The following is a 17,109-nucleotide window of genomic DNA, read 5'->3' as shown; positions in this document are numbered from 1 at the left end:
ATATCAATAATTAATTTTTATAATTATTTTTGTACTACTAAAGACTACATATAGTATTTTTTTTGTAGAATAAAAAAGGTTGTGATTTATAACATTTTCGTAAAATTATATTCTATAGACACAAGATTAATTAGATAACAAATTGAATTTTAATTAATATGTTTTATTTTCTGCTCATATTTTTTCATTAATAAATCAAATAATACATAATATATTACTTTTTTATTAATCAAATTATTATAATTTAAATTAATTTTAAAAAATAATTTAAAATTATAATTTCAATCTTATCACGTGCATGGCACGGGTAATTACACTTGTTTGAATTCTAAATACGACAACCTTTGATTTTATAAATACTTTCCTACAAAAAATAAATAATTTATTTATATAGTTACAACATGCTTCTATCTAAAAGTACTACTTAGTCTTTATTTATCTTTACAAGAATACTTTATCTTAGATGTTCTTATTTGAATATAATTTGATCCTTTTGCAACATTATTCAAATTTTTATGCATATATATATATATATATATATATATATATATATATTTACTTAATTATTTATCTACGAACTCTTCAAACTTCCTAAAGCAAGATTTCTGTTTTCATTCCAGTTAATTTCATTTAATAAACTTCACACAAATAATTTTAATTTGAATTTGATTTAGCATAACATAATATTTATTTTTGTTTAGTTTTTTTTTTTTGAAAAATTTTGAATTTATATATATTCTTTGATAAAGATAAACCAATTCCCCTGGTTCAATTTGAAGTTGTTCTAAATTATTGTACTCTTTTTCCTATTATTGTCCATGTCGAAGCTCTTTGATCCAGAATTCCTTCTTAAGCTTTTGAATTAACTCCCTTTACACTACACTTCATTGCTTATATACATCCTTGTTTGTTGATAATCTCACTTATTCTTTCAAATCCTTGCGAAGTACCATTCTTGTTCAACTGTGAACCTGAGTATTCTCCCGATTTCTTGCAAATACCATACACATTCCCTTGGATTTTGCAAACGATGTCCTTGACTCTAGTCATTTTTTGTGAATCTTGTACCTTGATTCAACTTGAATTCAATCCTAATGAATGCACCGTTTTCTTCTTATCGTCTGTATTGAAGTTCTTTAATCTCTCCATATGCCCGCCTCTTATTTGTAAACTACTATTTGAATCTTTAAGAACGTCTATCCTTATCATCATACTTCTCTTTATGAAATCTTGTACTCTTTGACATAACATTGAAATTGTTTTGGGCACGATGGCGACCCTTGAATCTTTGAAAATGTAAAGTGCCCCTTTTATTATGTTGTATTGGCTTATATGTTCTAAATTGTACCGTTCAATTTGATGTGTCGTTCCTCCTTCTCTTTTCTTGAGATGTAATTTAAATTTCTTTGCTTCACCATTTGTACCTTACGCACATCTTGATCTGCTTACACTTTTGACTATGTTAAAACTTTTTCAACACGGCTATTGATTCCATATTCCTCCACGAACTATGAAACCCCCGTGATCATTTGAAGTTGTTCCATAGTGATGCGTCACCATAGTCTTTAATGATTCCTTTTCTATGAAATCTCATACTTCTTCGACTCAACTTGGATATGTTTTAACTTAATTCGTGGATTTTATTCTTATTAATCCTATTGAATTTTTTTGATCCAAGGGTTATCCTCGAAGTTGTCAATTGATTTCTTTCTAGCAAACTTCATTGCTTAAGCATCCTTGTTTACCTGAAATTGCATTTATTCTTTCAAATTCTCACAAACGCGATCCTTGTCGCTTTTCTTCCTTTTCTATGGCCTACTATCCTTATGAGTATACTCGAGATTAGTTTTGGCATTTTGTGCGACCGTTAGACTTATAAACGACACACTAGTCCTTTAAGACACGTTTGGTGAACGCAAAAGGTGAAACTCGTAAGTGTACGACGTCACAGGGAGTTGTGAAACCTTGTTTTACGTGAAAGAGTTCTGTTGATGTGGAACTTATGACCAGTAGTAAGATTTGTAAAGTGTTTGACAAAATTGAGAACCTTCGGATGAATTTTTCAATGAAGTACAATTGAGAATGGTGGAGATAAGTTATGTTGAAGTTTAAATAGTTGAATCTCTGAAGTTGGTATGAGATCAGTATGCGGACGTTAATCACATCGTTTTAACCCCAGCTTATTTTATAATCTTTTGCCGCCTTGCTTTACCATCACATGTTTGAAACTTATCACCTTGTACATCAAGTCTATCTTGTAACTTCTGTTTCGCATAACACTTATACCCTTTATACCTTTATGCCATATGAAAATTCTGGTATTTGAAACTATATGTATATATATACTGAGAACTTTTTGCCTTTTCTTTAAATAAGTTCAAGAGTGAAGTAATATGAAATCTCTTTTATTTTTATTAATTTTCGAGGACGAAAATTTTTACAAGGTGGGTAGGATGTAAGACCCAAGACTTTTGAAAAGTCCTATTTTGAACTAATCTCAAATTATATATTTATTTATAGTTTTAATTTCAGAAATTATTTTTAGTGAAAATAATTAAAGGCAATTAATTGAATTTGAAATAAATTAAGATTTTTATCCAAACTCTATACTTATGAATTATTTTCCTATTCATGATTAAAGTTCTAGAAATTCGAGAAATAATGAGGTTTGGCTATTTAAATTAGAATTTTGTCTAATTTTATAATTATTTAATTATTTTCTATATTTAAATTATAAAATTGGTAGTTATGAAATAATAAGAATTTTATATGATTCGATTTTAGATAATTTAATTTATATCATTTAATACTTTAAGTTAAAGATAAAGAAAATTAATTATATTACCATGAATTTTCAATTAGAGCAATTTATTGAGAACTGTAAGACCCCAAATTTTAAAAAGCTATTAATAAATTATTTATGAGCTATTGTATTTATTTTAAGATTATATTTTTAGAGATTTTTATATATAGGTTGAGTAAATTATTATTTATTATATAGAATTTTTAATATTGAAAAAAAAATAGTGAATATTTTATATACCTTAATTTTAATATTTAGATTTTTGACCTTATTTTGTAAATAAAGGAGAATTAATTTACTTATCTCTAATTCTTATTAAATTAGTATTCGAATGGAAAATAATTTACAGCTTGTAATTAGAAGGAATGTCAAAGATAGAAATTTTATACTTAATTTGATTTTTTTTTAATTATTATTTTATCTTCCTAATTATTTTATAAAATTACACTAATAACCCTATTTTTAATGAAAATACCTAAACTACCCCCAAATCCTAACACTACACTCATCTCTCTCACCTAACCCCTTCACCCTCGGTCACACACACTCAACACACACAAATTGAACCTAACCTAGAAGCAGCTAAGAAAGAAAGAAAAGAAGAAAGAAAGGGGAAGAGAGGAGGGGGGATCCGTGAGAGGGAGAGCGCTAGGTAAGAGGGAGGAGCCGTCGCACCACCGCCGCACTACTCAGGACGCCACCTTGCCACCCGACCAGTCGCCGTCGCGCCACCGTGCTGCACAGAGGAGGGAGAAAGTGCGAAGAACAGAGAGAAGAGAGAGGAAGAACACGCGCCAAGGAGCTCAGTTGCGGGGAGAGGAGACGTATGGCTGACCTGTCATCGCCGGTCCGTATAGCTTGACCAGCTGCCGTCGTTGTCTCTGTCCCAAACCGTCGCCAAATCCACCGCTGTCACTAGGAAAAGGAGCCGATGCAAGGAGAGCCGCGCGTGGAGGAGAGAGAGAGAGATCTGAGACTGAGCTGGTTCTCCTCACTGCCGATCTGTCCAGCCACCGTCGTAGCCTCCGTCACCGCCGCTGGTGATGGGTGGCCGAGCCTTCGCCGCCGAGAAACGCCACCTCCGTTACCTACGACCACCGTTGGTAAGGGTTTGAGTATTGGATTTCATTTCTTTCAAGTTTTGGAAACGTTACAAGCACTACTTGTTGGTTTCAGTTGCTGCCGCCGCAAACCGGTCGCCGCTGCCGCGTGAGGTGGATGCCGAGGCCGCCAAACCAGTTCAGAAACCGCAGCTATTTCGTCTTCGTATTGCAGTAAGTATTTCTGTTTCGGAGACCCCGCATTAGTGTTTCGTTACATGTATTAAAGTATTTGCAACATTGATATTTTTAAGGATTAGAAATCGAGTATTGCATGTCGCGATTGACGCTGTTCTGCTATTGAGAAAGCAAGCGGAGCTGAGGTTTCGGTTGCGGTTGAATTCAGGCTGAGCGAAAAGAGTTTAGTTGACACGTTTGGGTTATGGTTTTGCTTATCGAGGTAGGGGTTTTTCTTAAAATCTATTTTACATTACAGAGTTGTTATAAATAGATATTAAAGTGAAAAACATATGTCTGTGATTATGATTGTCTTATAAATGTGGTTGTTTGCTGGACTAAATGACTGATTGCTTGATTGCTTGAGTAGTTTTTGATTGCTGAAAAGAAATTAGTTTGAAAGGTTATTCAATTGATTATTATGAAAAATGGCTTTCTTGGTTTTGAAGCTGTTTTTGATAATGTAAATAAATCGGCTTGGAAATGATTTGAAATATGAAACTGAATTAATTTTGGAAATGGTTTAATTTTGAGTTAGTCTGATTTTATAAATAATTTACTATTTAAGCTGGTTTGATTTTAAAAGAGATTTATTATTGGCACTGATTCGCGTTGAAAATAATTTGATATTGGAACTAGTTGAATTTTGGAAAATGAATGAGATTTGGAAATGGTTGAGAAAAAGGTTTGAGAAATGTTTGGATGGGACCCGAAAAGAGTGGCAAAGTCCAAGTTTTAGGGGAGATGCTGCCGAATTTTCATAAAGAAATTTAGATTCTGTTTTAAAATGTGATGTAGAAAAGGATTGGGATTTGAGAGGTTCTATGAATTGGTTCTTAATTTATTAAGAAATTGGTGTTTCAAGTTTGAGCTGTTTAATAAAAATTTATGTTTCCCGATTGATTTAAATATGAAGGGGCCTATGTTTTGAAGTTTGATTAAAGAAGTACTTTTGGAAGAGTTTTAGTGGATTTTAAAAGAAGTTGAACTTTGATTAATTAGATTCGTTTTTCTTTTGAAGTATTCTTTAAATTTTGACTTAACAAGACTAAACAACTCCAAGCTTTGAAAAGGTTTCCAATTTACAAACGAAATGAAATTGGCTTTGAAGCATAAATAAGTTGGTTTTGAAAGTGGCTCAGAACTTTTGGCCTACATGCCTTGGTTTTGGTTTTTAAGTCTCCATTTCAAATTATTTAATTTGAGTAATTATGATTCCGAAGATTTCTAAAGAGTTTGAGAAGGGACGCAGGTTATTCTTCCCTAAAGTCTTGTGTCTTCTCAAAGAAAGTTCCGTTTTAAGGTGATGATTGAAAGTCTCTTGGAAGTTTTGTAAAATGTTATATTAAACGACTAAGATTTAAAAAGGAATTGATTTTGAGGAAAGTTATGAGATTGAAGAGACTTGAGAAATAAAAAGTGACTTATGGCTTGAATAATGATTGGTTTGATATGAATTGTTAATGAAATGCGGAAATGATGATGGATGAATGATTATGAATAAACATATGTGGCTTCCGCACGTTTATCTGAGATACGAGTTCTCTGGGTAAAGAACCGTGGGTTGCCACCACGTGTTCCAGGTTGAATCTCGATACTCTGTTGACCCTACGTCGTAAGGGTGACCGGGCACGTATAAATTCCCGGGTATGGATAGCCCCCAGTGAGTGTTTTGAATGATGTATGAATGTAAAATCTATGCATAGACTCATGGGGATGCGCTACAGGGGACAGTCTAAAGACAATTCAGACTTGTCGGGTTGGATGGATAACCGACAGATGAGCCTCATCAGCCATAGGACAGACATGCATCATATGCATTTGTATGCTTTGTTTGGGTTTGAACTTGTTTGGGTTTGCCTAATTGCTAAACTGTTCTTAACTGCTACTTGAACTATTTGCTGTAATTGCTACCTACTTGTGTTTTCCTTGTCTGTCTTGCCTGTGTTTATCCTGACGTGCTACATTTGAGAATGAACTTTGGTGCTGAATTAATGATTGTGTTGTTGATTGCGTGGTTGGTTTCTGATTGATATTTTCTTTTAAGAAAGGAAAGGTTTCGGATTTCTGAAAGATTAAACATTGTTTCTTTGAAAATGTTTTGAACGTTTACTTGTTGGTTTTTAAAAGATTCATAAGGCAATGATAATCACTGAGCTTGAAAATAGTTTTCTTATTAAATATCTTCTTATGATAACTTTGAAACTCTGTGGTGAGACCGTGTGGTTAGGTTCTCATCCCCTACAGCTTTACCTTTTCAGGAACCGGAAGAAGAAGCATTAAGAGGAGTTATACTGCGTTTGGTTTATATGTTGTTGAATTAAATAGATTATTTTCTTCCCTCGCCTTTGTTATTACAATTTTGTAAGAGGGATAGGAGTTGTATGTTTTATATATATTATATTATAAGATATTATGTAAAAAGTCTTGTATTTGAATCTGTGTTTGTTTTTTTTTTATAAAATTTTTATTTCCGGTTTTCAAAGAAATCAGCGATACAGTGTTGAGTCACAGGCTCCTATTTTAATATTAAGTATATAAAGTAGTTGTAATACTTCTTGCAATCAGAGTGGTGCAGCCGGAAGCTTGACTTTCTGGTAGTGAGTTACATTAAGGTATCAGAGTGGTTCTTCCTATAGAGCCTGAGGAATGGACCGACTATGCTTCAGTTGCATACTCTGAGAGTCTGTTATGTAGTAGGTCTTGTTGGATAACGAGAATTATAGCTTTATGCACATAACGGTCTATTGATTAATGCTATTAGTCTTGCATTGCATAATTTCTGGTATTAAGTTTGGCTAGCTTAACATTAGTTAATTATGTATATGTAAGCACTAATGGGTTATCATAGACGATATGCGAGTCATAGATAACGCGAGTCGCGGGTTTTGGGAACGTTAGAAACTTAGTTCTAGAGCTTAGTTCCGTTTCGACGTGTAATCTTTATTTGTGCTTGATGCTATCTTTTCTTTATTATTTGTATTGGAATCTCTAGTTCTTGATTTCTTCTTAGAATGTGTTTTGAATATTTTTCTACCATGTCTTGTCATTCATATATATCCTTGCTTGACTATGTTCCTAATTGTTGCTTGAATCTTTAAGGAACATTCAACCGTGTTTTGAATTCTGCGAATATCATGTATCTTGCTCCTACTTGGTATGCTCTAAGGTTCTTGTTTGCTATTCTTTTCTTGGAAACTGATCAGATTATCTTCCAATCCTGTTCTCTTATTCACATGCGCTCTCGTTTGATTCTAACCGCATATGTTTGCCTAACATTTTTGGTGTGTTTGCCTCTCTTTGTTTAAACTCTTTTCTTGATCCATGTATTATTTGGTACAACTTTGAACTTATTTTGATGCAGTGTATTCCTTTAAGCTCATATTTCAAATTTTGTTTTTGTTATTTTAAAGGCGTGATTTAATTTTTCTTACTTGACTATTCTTGAAACCTTTATAAAATTGTTTTTGATTTGATATGATCTTCTCCATATAAAGCTTTTAAAAAAATTTCTTTTATGCTGTTTAAAAAACTATTTACCCCCAATAACTCATCAGTTCTTTTACTAGTTTATAAAAATATACTTATTTTAAAACATACGTATGCAACTTGATTTTTTAACAACTATATTACAATTTTTATGAATATTTTTGCTTGATTATGTATTCAGATACTCTTCAAAGCAAGATTTTTGTCTCTTTCTAGTTGATTTTCGTTTAATAAACTTCACCTGATCTATTTTTAATTCAAATTTGGTTGAGCATAACACGTTAATTAAGCATTCTTTGCTCTTTTGAAAATGTTGGGTTCATATCTTCCCTTTCAAGAACGGACCAATTCCTTTTTGAGCCTTTCACTTCTATGGATGTCATATTTGACTCTGTATTTAACTACTCTCTTACTTTTGTGAACGTCACCGTTAGTCTTAATTTTCTTTCTTTTATGAATCTCACACTCATCCAACTCAGCTTGACCTTGTTTCTATCTAATGCACCGTTTACCCTCTTAATTATCTTTCTTTAGTCAAAGATTTTTTCTTGAGAATTTTCTATTGATTGAATTGTCTTTCCTTGTGCATTTTGTATTCCTTTGGATCAATTGAAAACTTGTTTGATATTCCAAGCCTAGTGAGATTTTGTTTGAATTTCCTTGATTTAAAGATCCTTTCTTCCATGGGTTGATTACCTTTTAAGCGCATCGTAATCTTCTTAAATGATTTTTGCGAGGTGCTTATTCCAAGTATACTTTCAAAATTTTGTTTTCAACCATTTTTGAAGAAGTTTTGAATTCTTTTGAAAAAAAAATTAATTTAAGTTTTGAATCAACCTTTTAAGTTGCTGAGTTCCTTTCTTGAAATGAGTTGGTTTTCTTTTTAGCGCATCTTAATATTATTGAACATCCTTATAAAGCTGTGATTTCAAGTATATTATTGAAGTTTTAGTAAAATCTCTTTCAATTCAGCCTACACTCCTTTACCTTATACTTTGAAAATTTCTGTATGTGATTTAAACCTGTTTGATTGTAATGTATCTTCTTTTCTTTTATGAGTAAAACTCTATCTCAGGTTTCCTTCCAACAAGATTGTAGTTTTCATATATGCTTGAAAAAGAAGAGAAAATACAATGTTGCTCTTAGCCAAATTAATCTTTCCATTTACAAAGTTTGTGTAATCTATTTCCACTTGAATTTATATTGAGATAATGCCACATTTACGCTTTTATTAATCTTTTGAAGAATGTTTGTTACCCATCTTCTTTTTCAAAACATAAAATGATTTTCTCTTAAGTTTTCCATTCTTTACGAAAAATGTATTCGAAAGTATTTTTTTAAACCATACTCTTGAGTTCTATAAGCTTTATCTTTGGTTTTAAACACTCTTCTTCTATAAACCTCATATTCTGAGACTCGACTTGATTTTATTTCAAACTATAGCACTACTTTTCTTTTTATTATTCCTATCAGATTTCAATGATTCGAGAGTCATTCTTGAGATTGCCGAACTAATCTTCTTTCTGGCACTCTTCATTCCTTGTGCATACCTGCTTATTTGTAATCTCAACAATTCTTTCAAGCTCTTACAAATTTTGTCCTTGTCGCTTGTCCTTTTCCAAGGTGTTATATCCTTCAAATAAACTCGGAGATAGCTTTAGAGTCACGTATGACCTTTAGGTGTAATAAGCGAAGCGTTAGTCTCTTTAGAATGCAGTTCGTAAACGTGAAAAGGGAAAGCGGTAAATATGCAATGTTATGAGGAGTGTGATAGTTTTGTTCCTCGTAAAAATTTGCGGATGATTATGCTTGTGGCGGTTAAGGGGTTGTGAAGTGACTGATGGAATTGGGAAGTTGAAATTTTGAAGTTGGTACGAAATCTATGCGCAGACATTATCCTGTTTGTTCACGTCAACCTGTTTTCAAATTTTTGCCACCTAGTTACCCCTTTTGTTTTTGCAAACACCTAACTAGAATACTTGCACCCTCTTATACTTCAAGTTTTGGTAAAATAGTAGCCTTATGTGACATCCTTGTTTTGAACCATCCTGTAACTTTTGCTTTAGACCACACTTTTTCCTTACACCTAAATTTTTACGAAATTTTCGGTATTTGGAAAATTATATACATATATATGCCAAGACCTTTGTTTTCTAAAGTATACGAAAGTAAAGTATTCAAAACTATTTTAGTATTTTATGAATTAAGTTAATTTTCGAGGACGAAAATTTTTTATAAGTGGGGTAGAATGTAAGACCCCGGATTTTAAAAAGTTATTAATAAATTATTTATGAGCTATTGTATTTATTTTAAGATTATATTTTTAGAGATTTTTATATATAGGTTGAGTAAATTTTTATTTATTATATAGAGTTCTTATAATTGAAAAAAAATAGTGAATATTTTATATACCTTAATTTTAATATTTAAATTTTTGACCTTATTTTATAAATAAAGGAGAATTAATTTACTTATCTCTAATTCTTATTAAATTAGTATTCGAATGGAAAATAATTTACAGCTTGTAATTAGAAGGAATGTCAAAGATAGAAATTTTATACTTAATTTGGTTTTTTTTAATTATTATTTTATCTTCCTAATTATTTTATGAAATTACACTAATAACCCTATTTTTAATGAAAATACCTAAACTACCCCCAAACCCTAACACTACACTCATCTCTCTCACCCAATCCCTTCACCCTCGGTCACACACACTCAACACACACAAATTGAACCTAACCTAGAAGCAGCTAAGAAAGAAAGAAAAGAAGAAAGAAAGGGGAAGAGAGGAGGGGGGATCCGTGAGAGGGAGAGCGCCAGGTAAGATGGAGGAGCCGTTGCACCACCGCCGCGCTACTCAGAACGCCACCTTGCCACCGCGACCAGTCACCGTCGCGCCGCCGTGCTGCACAGAGGAGGGAGAAAGTGCGAAGAACAGAGGGAAGAGAGAGGAAGAACACGCGCCAAGGAGCTCAGTTGCGGGGAGAGGAGACGTGTGGCTGACCCGTCGTCACCGGTCCGTATAGCTCAACCAGCCGCCGTCGTTGTCTCTGTCCCAAACCGTCGCCAGATCCGCCGTCGTCACTGGGAAAGGGAGCCGATGCAAGGAGAGCCGCGCGTGGAGGAGAGAGAGAGATCCAAGACTGAGCTGGTTCTCCTCACTGCCGATCTGTCCAGCCGCCGTCGTAGCCTCCGTTGCCGCCGCTGGTGATGGGTGGCCGAGCCTTCGCCGCCGAGAAACGCCACCTCCGTTACCTACGACCACCGTTGGTAAGGGTTTGAGTATTGGATTTCATTTCTTTCAAGTTTTGAAAACGTTACAAGCACTGCTTGTTGGTTTCAGTTGCTGCCGCCGCAAACCGGTCGCCGCTGCCACGTGAGGTGGATGCCGAGGCCGCCAAACCAGTTCAGAGACCGCCGCTATTTCGTCTTCGTATTGCAGTAAGTATTTCTGTTTCGGAGACCCCGCATTAGTGTTTCGTTACATGTATTAAAGTATTTGCAACATTGATATTTTTAAGGATTAGAAATCTAGTGTTGCATGTCGCGATTGAGGCTGTTCTGCTATTGAGAAAACAAGCGGAGCTGAGGTTTCGGTTGCGGTTGAATTCAGGCTGAGCGAAAAGAGTTTAGTTGACACGTTTGGGTTATGATTTTGCTTATCGAGGTAGGGGTTTTTCTTAAAATCTATTTTACATTACAGAGTTGTTATAAATAGATATTAAAGTGAGAAACATATGTCTGTGATTATGATTGTCTTATAAATATGGTTGTTTGCGGGACTGAATGACTGATTGCTTGATTGCTTGAGTAGTTTGTGATTGCTGAAAAGAAATTAGTTTGAAAGGTTATTCAATTGATTATTATGAAAAATGGCTTTCTTGGTTTTGAAGCTGTTTTTGATAATGTAAACGAATCGGCTTGGAAATGATTTGAAATATGAAACTGAATTAATTTTGGAAATGGTTTAATTTTGAGTTAGTCTGATTTTATAAATAATTTAGTATTTGAGCTGGTTTGATTTTAAAAGAGATTTATTATTGGCACTGATTCGCGTTGAAAACAATTTGATATTGGAACTGGTTGAATTTTGGAAAATGAATGAGATTTGGAAATGGTTGAGGAAAAGGTTTGAGAAATGTTTGGATGGGATCCGAAAAGGGTGGCAAAGTCCAAGTTTTAGGGGAGATGCTGCCGAATTTTCATAAAAAAAATTTAGATTCTGTTTTAAAATGTGATTTAGAAAAGGATTAGGATTTGAGAGGTTCTACGAATTGGTTCTTAATTTATTAAGAAATTGGTGTTTCGAGTTTGAGCTGTTTAATAAAAATTTATGTTTCCCGATTGATTTAAATATGAAGGGGCCTATGTTTTGAAGTTTGATTAAAGAAGTACTTTTGAAAGAGTTTTAGTGGATTTTAAAAGTAGTTGAACTTTGATTAATTAGATTCGTTTTGCTTTTGAAGTATTCTTTAAATTTTGACTTAACAAGACTAAACAACTCCAAGCTTTGAAAAGGTTTCCGATTTACAAACGAAATGAAATTGGCTTTGAAGCATAAATAAGTTGGTTTTGAAAGTGGCTCAAAACTTTTGGCCTACATGCCTTGGTTTTGGTTTTTAAGTCTCCATTTCAAATGATTTCAATTTGAGTAATTATGATTCCGAGGATTTCTAAAGATTTTGAGAAGTGACGCAGGTTATTCTTCCCTAAAGTCTTGTGTCTTCTCAAAGAAAGTTCCATTTTAAGGTGATGATTGAAAGTCTCTTGGAAGTTTTGTAAAATGTTATATTAAACGACGAAGATTTGAAAAGGAATTGATTTTGAGGAAAGTTATGAGATTGAAGAGACTTGAGAAATAAAAAGTGACTTATGGCTTGAATAATGATTGGTTTGATATGAATTGTTAATGAAATGTGGAAATGATGATGGATGAAAGATTATGAATAAACATATGTGGCTTCCGCACGTTTATCTGAGATACGAGTTCCCTGGGTAAAGAACAGTGGTTGCCACCACGTGTTCTAGGTTGGATCTCGATACTCTGTTGACCCTACGTCGTAAGGGTGACCGGGCACGTATAAATTCCCGGGTATGGATAGCCCCCAGTGAGTGTTTTGAATGATGTATGAATGTAAAATCTATGCATAGACTCATGGGGATGCGCGACGGAGGACAGTCTAAGGACAATTTAGACTTGTCGGGTTGGCTGGATAACTGACAGATGAGCCTCATCAGCCATTGGACAGGCATGCATCATATGCATTTGTATGCTTTGTTTGGGTTTGAACTTGTTTGGGTTTGCCTAATTGCTAAACTGTTCTTAACTGCTACTTGAACTATTTGCTGTAATTGCTACCTACTTGTGTTTTCCTTGTCTGTCTTGCCTGTGTTTATCCTGACGTGCTACATTTGAGAATGAACTTTGGTGCTGAATTAAAGATTGTGTTGTTGATTGCGTGGTTGGTTTCTGATTGAGATTTTCTTTTAAGAAAGGAAAGGTTTCGGATTTCTGAAAGATTAAACATTGTTTCTTTGAAAAGGTTTTGATCGTTTACTTGTTGGTTTTTAAAATATTCATAAGGCAATGATAATCACTGAGCTTGAAAACAGTTTTCTTATTAAATATCTTCTTATGACAACTTTGAAACTCCGTGGTGAGACCCTGTGGTTGGGTTCTCACCCCCCTACAGCTTTACCTTTTCAAGAACTGGAAGAAGAAGCATTAAGAGGAGTTATACCGCGTTTGGTTTATATGTTGTTGAATTAAATAGATTATTTTCTTCCCTCGCATTTGTTATTACAATTTTGTAAGAGGGATAGGAGTTGTATGTTTTATATATATATATATATATATATATATATATATATATATATATATATATATATATATATATATATATTATATTATAAGATATTATGTAAAAAGTCTTGTATTTGAATCTATGTGTTTGTTTTTTTTTTATAAAGTTTTTATTTCCGGTTTTCAAAGAAATCAGCGATATAGTGTTGAGTCACAAGCTCCTATTTTAATATTAAGTATATAAAGTAGTTGTAATACGTCTTGCAATCAGAGTGGCGTAGTCGGAAGCGTGACTTTCCGGTAGTGAGGGCAAGCAGTGCCGAGGAGGAGGAGTTGTCTGTATACGCCACCGTCGCGCACCACCGCCACGTCGCCGACAAAGAGGAGAGGGCAAGCAGTGCCGAGGAGGCTTCGAAGATCCGCTGCTGCCCAGCCTGCGTCCAGCTCGTGCCGTCTTCACCGTCGAGGTCTTCACCATCGCCGTCGTAGGTCAGATCTGAGGTGAGAGAGAAGGCCGCGAAGGAGGAGAGAACCGCGCCGTCCTTGAAGCCTGGCTCGCCGTCGTTCATGCTCGTCGCCACCGAGGGTTTACTGCTGGTGAGGAGAAGTCACCGTCGAGTAGGTTGCTGCTGTCGCATCTTCCAGTTGTCTCTGCCGCGGTGGAGAAGCCATCGCCACCAGATCCGCTGCTGTCGAAGCTCCACGTCGGCTCTGCTGCCCAAAACTCTACTGTCTATGCTAATCAACGGGCGTCGTCGCCACTGAGCTCCTCCACCGCCGTTCGGGTCATTGGGAACGTGGCGGTGATCACCGGAACCACCATCGGAGTTACCGTTATTTCAGTTCATCCATTCGTCCTTGTTTAGGTAAGCGATGCATTCTGAAACCTTTAAATTAGTATTTCTGTTTTATGTTGTTTGAGGATCTGCAGTCTTGGTGTCATAGGATTGAGTTACGAGTCTTAATTGTTGAGTTCTATGGTTGTTGCATACAGCATTAAGGTGCTGTGTCGTCAGCGGAGCTGTTGTTGCTCCGTTTTCTCGATTATTCGTAAACCCAGTAAGTCGTTCCTTGTTCCAAACTCTTTTAGTTGCTGTTCTGTTATAGATTATTGAGTTTTACGTGACATTAATGTTTTAGGTTTGAGCTAAGGCTGTAATTTAGAGGCTATGGCTGCTGCGGGGACGGTTGGTATTGATGCTGTTGCTGTGGGATAAGAATAGAAATGCAGTTTGTCGCGTAGTTGAATCGCGAACGAGATAGGGTTTTTCTTAAAATCTATTTTATATTACAGAGTTGTTATAAATAGATATTGATGCAAAAAGATATGTTTCTGTGATTATATTTGTCTTGTGGATGTGATGGTTTGTTAGACTGAATTATTGGTTGCTTGATTGTGTGAGTGGTGTATGGTTGTTGATAAGAAATTGGTTTGAAATGTTATTTACTTAATTATTATGAAAAGTGGATTTTCTTGATTTTGAAATTTATTTGGTAATGTAAATGAGTCGATTTTTTGGAAATAATTTGAGATATGAAAATAAATTGATTCTCGAAGCAGTTTGATTTTTGAGTTAGACTGATTTTATAAATGATTTAATATTTGAGCTAGTTTGATTTTAAAAAGAGTTTTATTATTGGAATTGGTTCGATTTGAAAATAATTTGGTATTGGAAATAGTTGAATTTTGGAAAATGATTGAAATTTGGTAATGGTTGAGAAAAGGTTTGAGAAATGTTTGGATGGGACCCAGAAAGGGTGGCAATGTCCGAGTTTTAGAGGAGATGCTGCCGAAATTTTATAAAATTGGAAGTTTTGTTTAAAGTATTATCTGAAAATATTTGGTTTTAAACATTACATGTTTTAAGATTGATTTATTTATCACAGAAAGAATTGTGTTTTGAATTGGGATTATTGATGAACGGAATAGGAAGAAGGATGATGAGGATTGAATTTGAAATATGATTTTCGAATGAATATGGAAATGAGATATGGATTAACGAATGATGATGATATTGAGAATGACTTAGATGTCGATGAATGTTGAATGAATTATCCATATGGCTTATAAATTTGAATTATCTGAAACACGAGTTCCCTGGGTAAAGTACTGTGGCTTGCCACCATGTGTACCAGGTTGAAACTCGATACTCTATTGATCCTACGACGTAAGGGTGACCGGGCACTTATAAATTCTCGGGAATGGTACCCCATTGAGCGATTTGATATATATATATATATATATATATATATATATATATATATATATATATATATATATATATATATATATATGAGAAAAAACTATGCATAGACTCATGGGGATGCGCGTCAGGGGACAGTCTAAGGTTTTTGGACTTGTCGGGTTGGATGGATAACCGATAGATGAGCTCATTAGCCATAGGACAAGCATGTATTATATGCATTTGTATGCTTTGCTTAGGTTTGAACTTGTTTTGGTTTGCCTAATTGTTAAACTATTCTTAACTGCTACCTGAACTATTTGCTGTAACTGTTACCTAAACCTGTGCTTTCTTTGTCTGTTTTGCTTGTGTTTGTCCTGGTGTGCTACTTTTGAGAATGAGCTTTAGTGCTGAATTAATGATTGTGTTGATTGATTTCGTGGTTGGTCTCTGATTAAGATTTTCTTATAAAAAAGAAAGGTTTTGGATTTCTGAAAGATTGAATGTTGTTCCTTTGAAAAGGTTTGAAATGATTAATTATTGTTTTTTAAAAGATTCATAAGGCAGTGATAATCACTGAGCTTGAAAACAGTTTTCTTATTAAGTATCTTCTTATGACAACTCTGAAACTCTGTGGTGAGACCGTGTGGTTAGGTTCTCACCCCCTACAACTTTACCTTTTCAGGAACCGGATGAAGAAGCATTATGAAGAGTTATACTGCGTTTGGTTTATATGTTGTTGTATTAATTAGATTATTTTCTTCCCTTATCTTTGTTATGACAATTTTGTAAGAGGGATAAGAGTTGTATGTTTTATATGTATATTATATTATAAGATATTATGTAAGAAGTCTTGTATATAAATCTATGCTTGCTTATTTTTTTTCTTAAGATAAAGTATTTATTTCCGGTTTTCAAAGAAATCAGCGATACGGTGTCGAGTCACAGGCTCCTATTTTAATATTAAGTATATAATGTAGTCGTAATACTTCTTGCTATCAGAGTGGTTCAGCCGGAAGCATGACATTCTGGTAGTGAGGGTGTTACAAAGCACACTGATTTCTCAGAACAGTCAAGCAGAACATGGTTCTTAGATAACCAGTCCAACTCCAGAATGAGATCAAGACCAGTCATCGGCAGACAAATCAGATCATGAATGAATTCATGTTGTTGTACTCAAAACGGAACTTGTGGACATCCTAACCTAGTCACCATAGCCTCATGGGTAGCATAATGCACCTTTAAATCATAGCCCAAGACCACTATTTTCAATCCTAGTTCATTAGCCTTCTCAAATGTAATAAATGAATGTGTTGCTCCTAAATCAAATAAGGCATTTAAAACTTTACCAGCCATCTCACAGTTACCTCTAATCAGTGTCTCTGATCCCTCAGTGCCTACTGCAGAAGTAGTATATACTCTCCCTGGCTGCTGCACTCTGCCAGTCTCATACTTCTTTTCTGGACAGCTTCAAGCCAGGTGCCTGAGTTGCCTGCAGAAATAGCACACTCCCATACCCAATCTGCATGGAACTCCTAGATGATGCTTCAC

At 34.5% G+C, this 17,109-nt stretch overlaps 1 long non-coding RNA gene across 2 annotated transcripts; it reads left to right on the top strand.

Annotated features, from left to right (window-relative positions):
- Positions 1–3,306: 3,306 nt before the first annotated feature.
- On the top strand, positions 3,307–16,606 carry LOC148568974 (uncharacterized). Of its 2 annotated transcripts, none has more exons than XR_015881266.1 (4): positions 3,307–3,499; positions 10,434–10,842; positions 10,916–11,013; positions 16,561–16,606. It is a non-coding gene; the product is annotated as an uncharacterized LOC148568974 (long non-coding RNA). The 2 variants fall into 2 exon arrangements; XR_015881265.1 differs by lacking the exon at positions 3,307–3,499 and adding an exon at positions 11,094–11,239 and having other exon boundaries at positions 10,244–10,842.
- Positions 16,607–17,109: the final 503 nt, after the last annotated feature.

The sequence above is a fragment of the Arachis ipaensis genome, chromosome B4 (assembly GCF_059453495.1).
Source record: "Arachis ipaensis isolate K30076 ecotype BB chromosome B4, ASM5945349v1, whole genome shotgun sequence".
Lineage (NCBI taxonomy): Eukaryota > Viridiplantae > Streptophyta > Magnoliopsida > Fabales > Fabaceae > Arachis > Arachis ipaensis.
The sequence above is the reverse complement of the archived record's forward strand: the minus strand, read 5'-3'. Positions and strand labels throughout refer to the sequence as shown.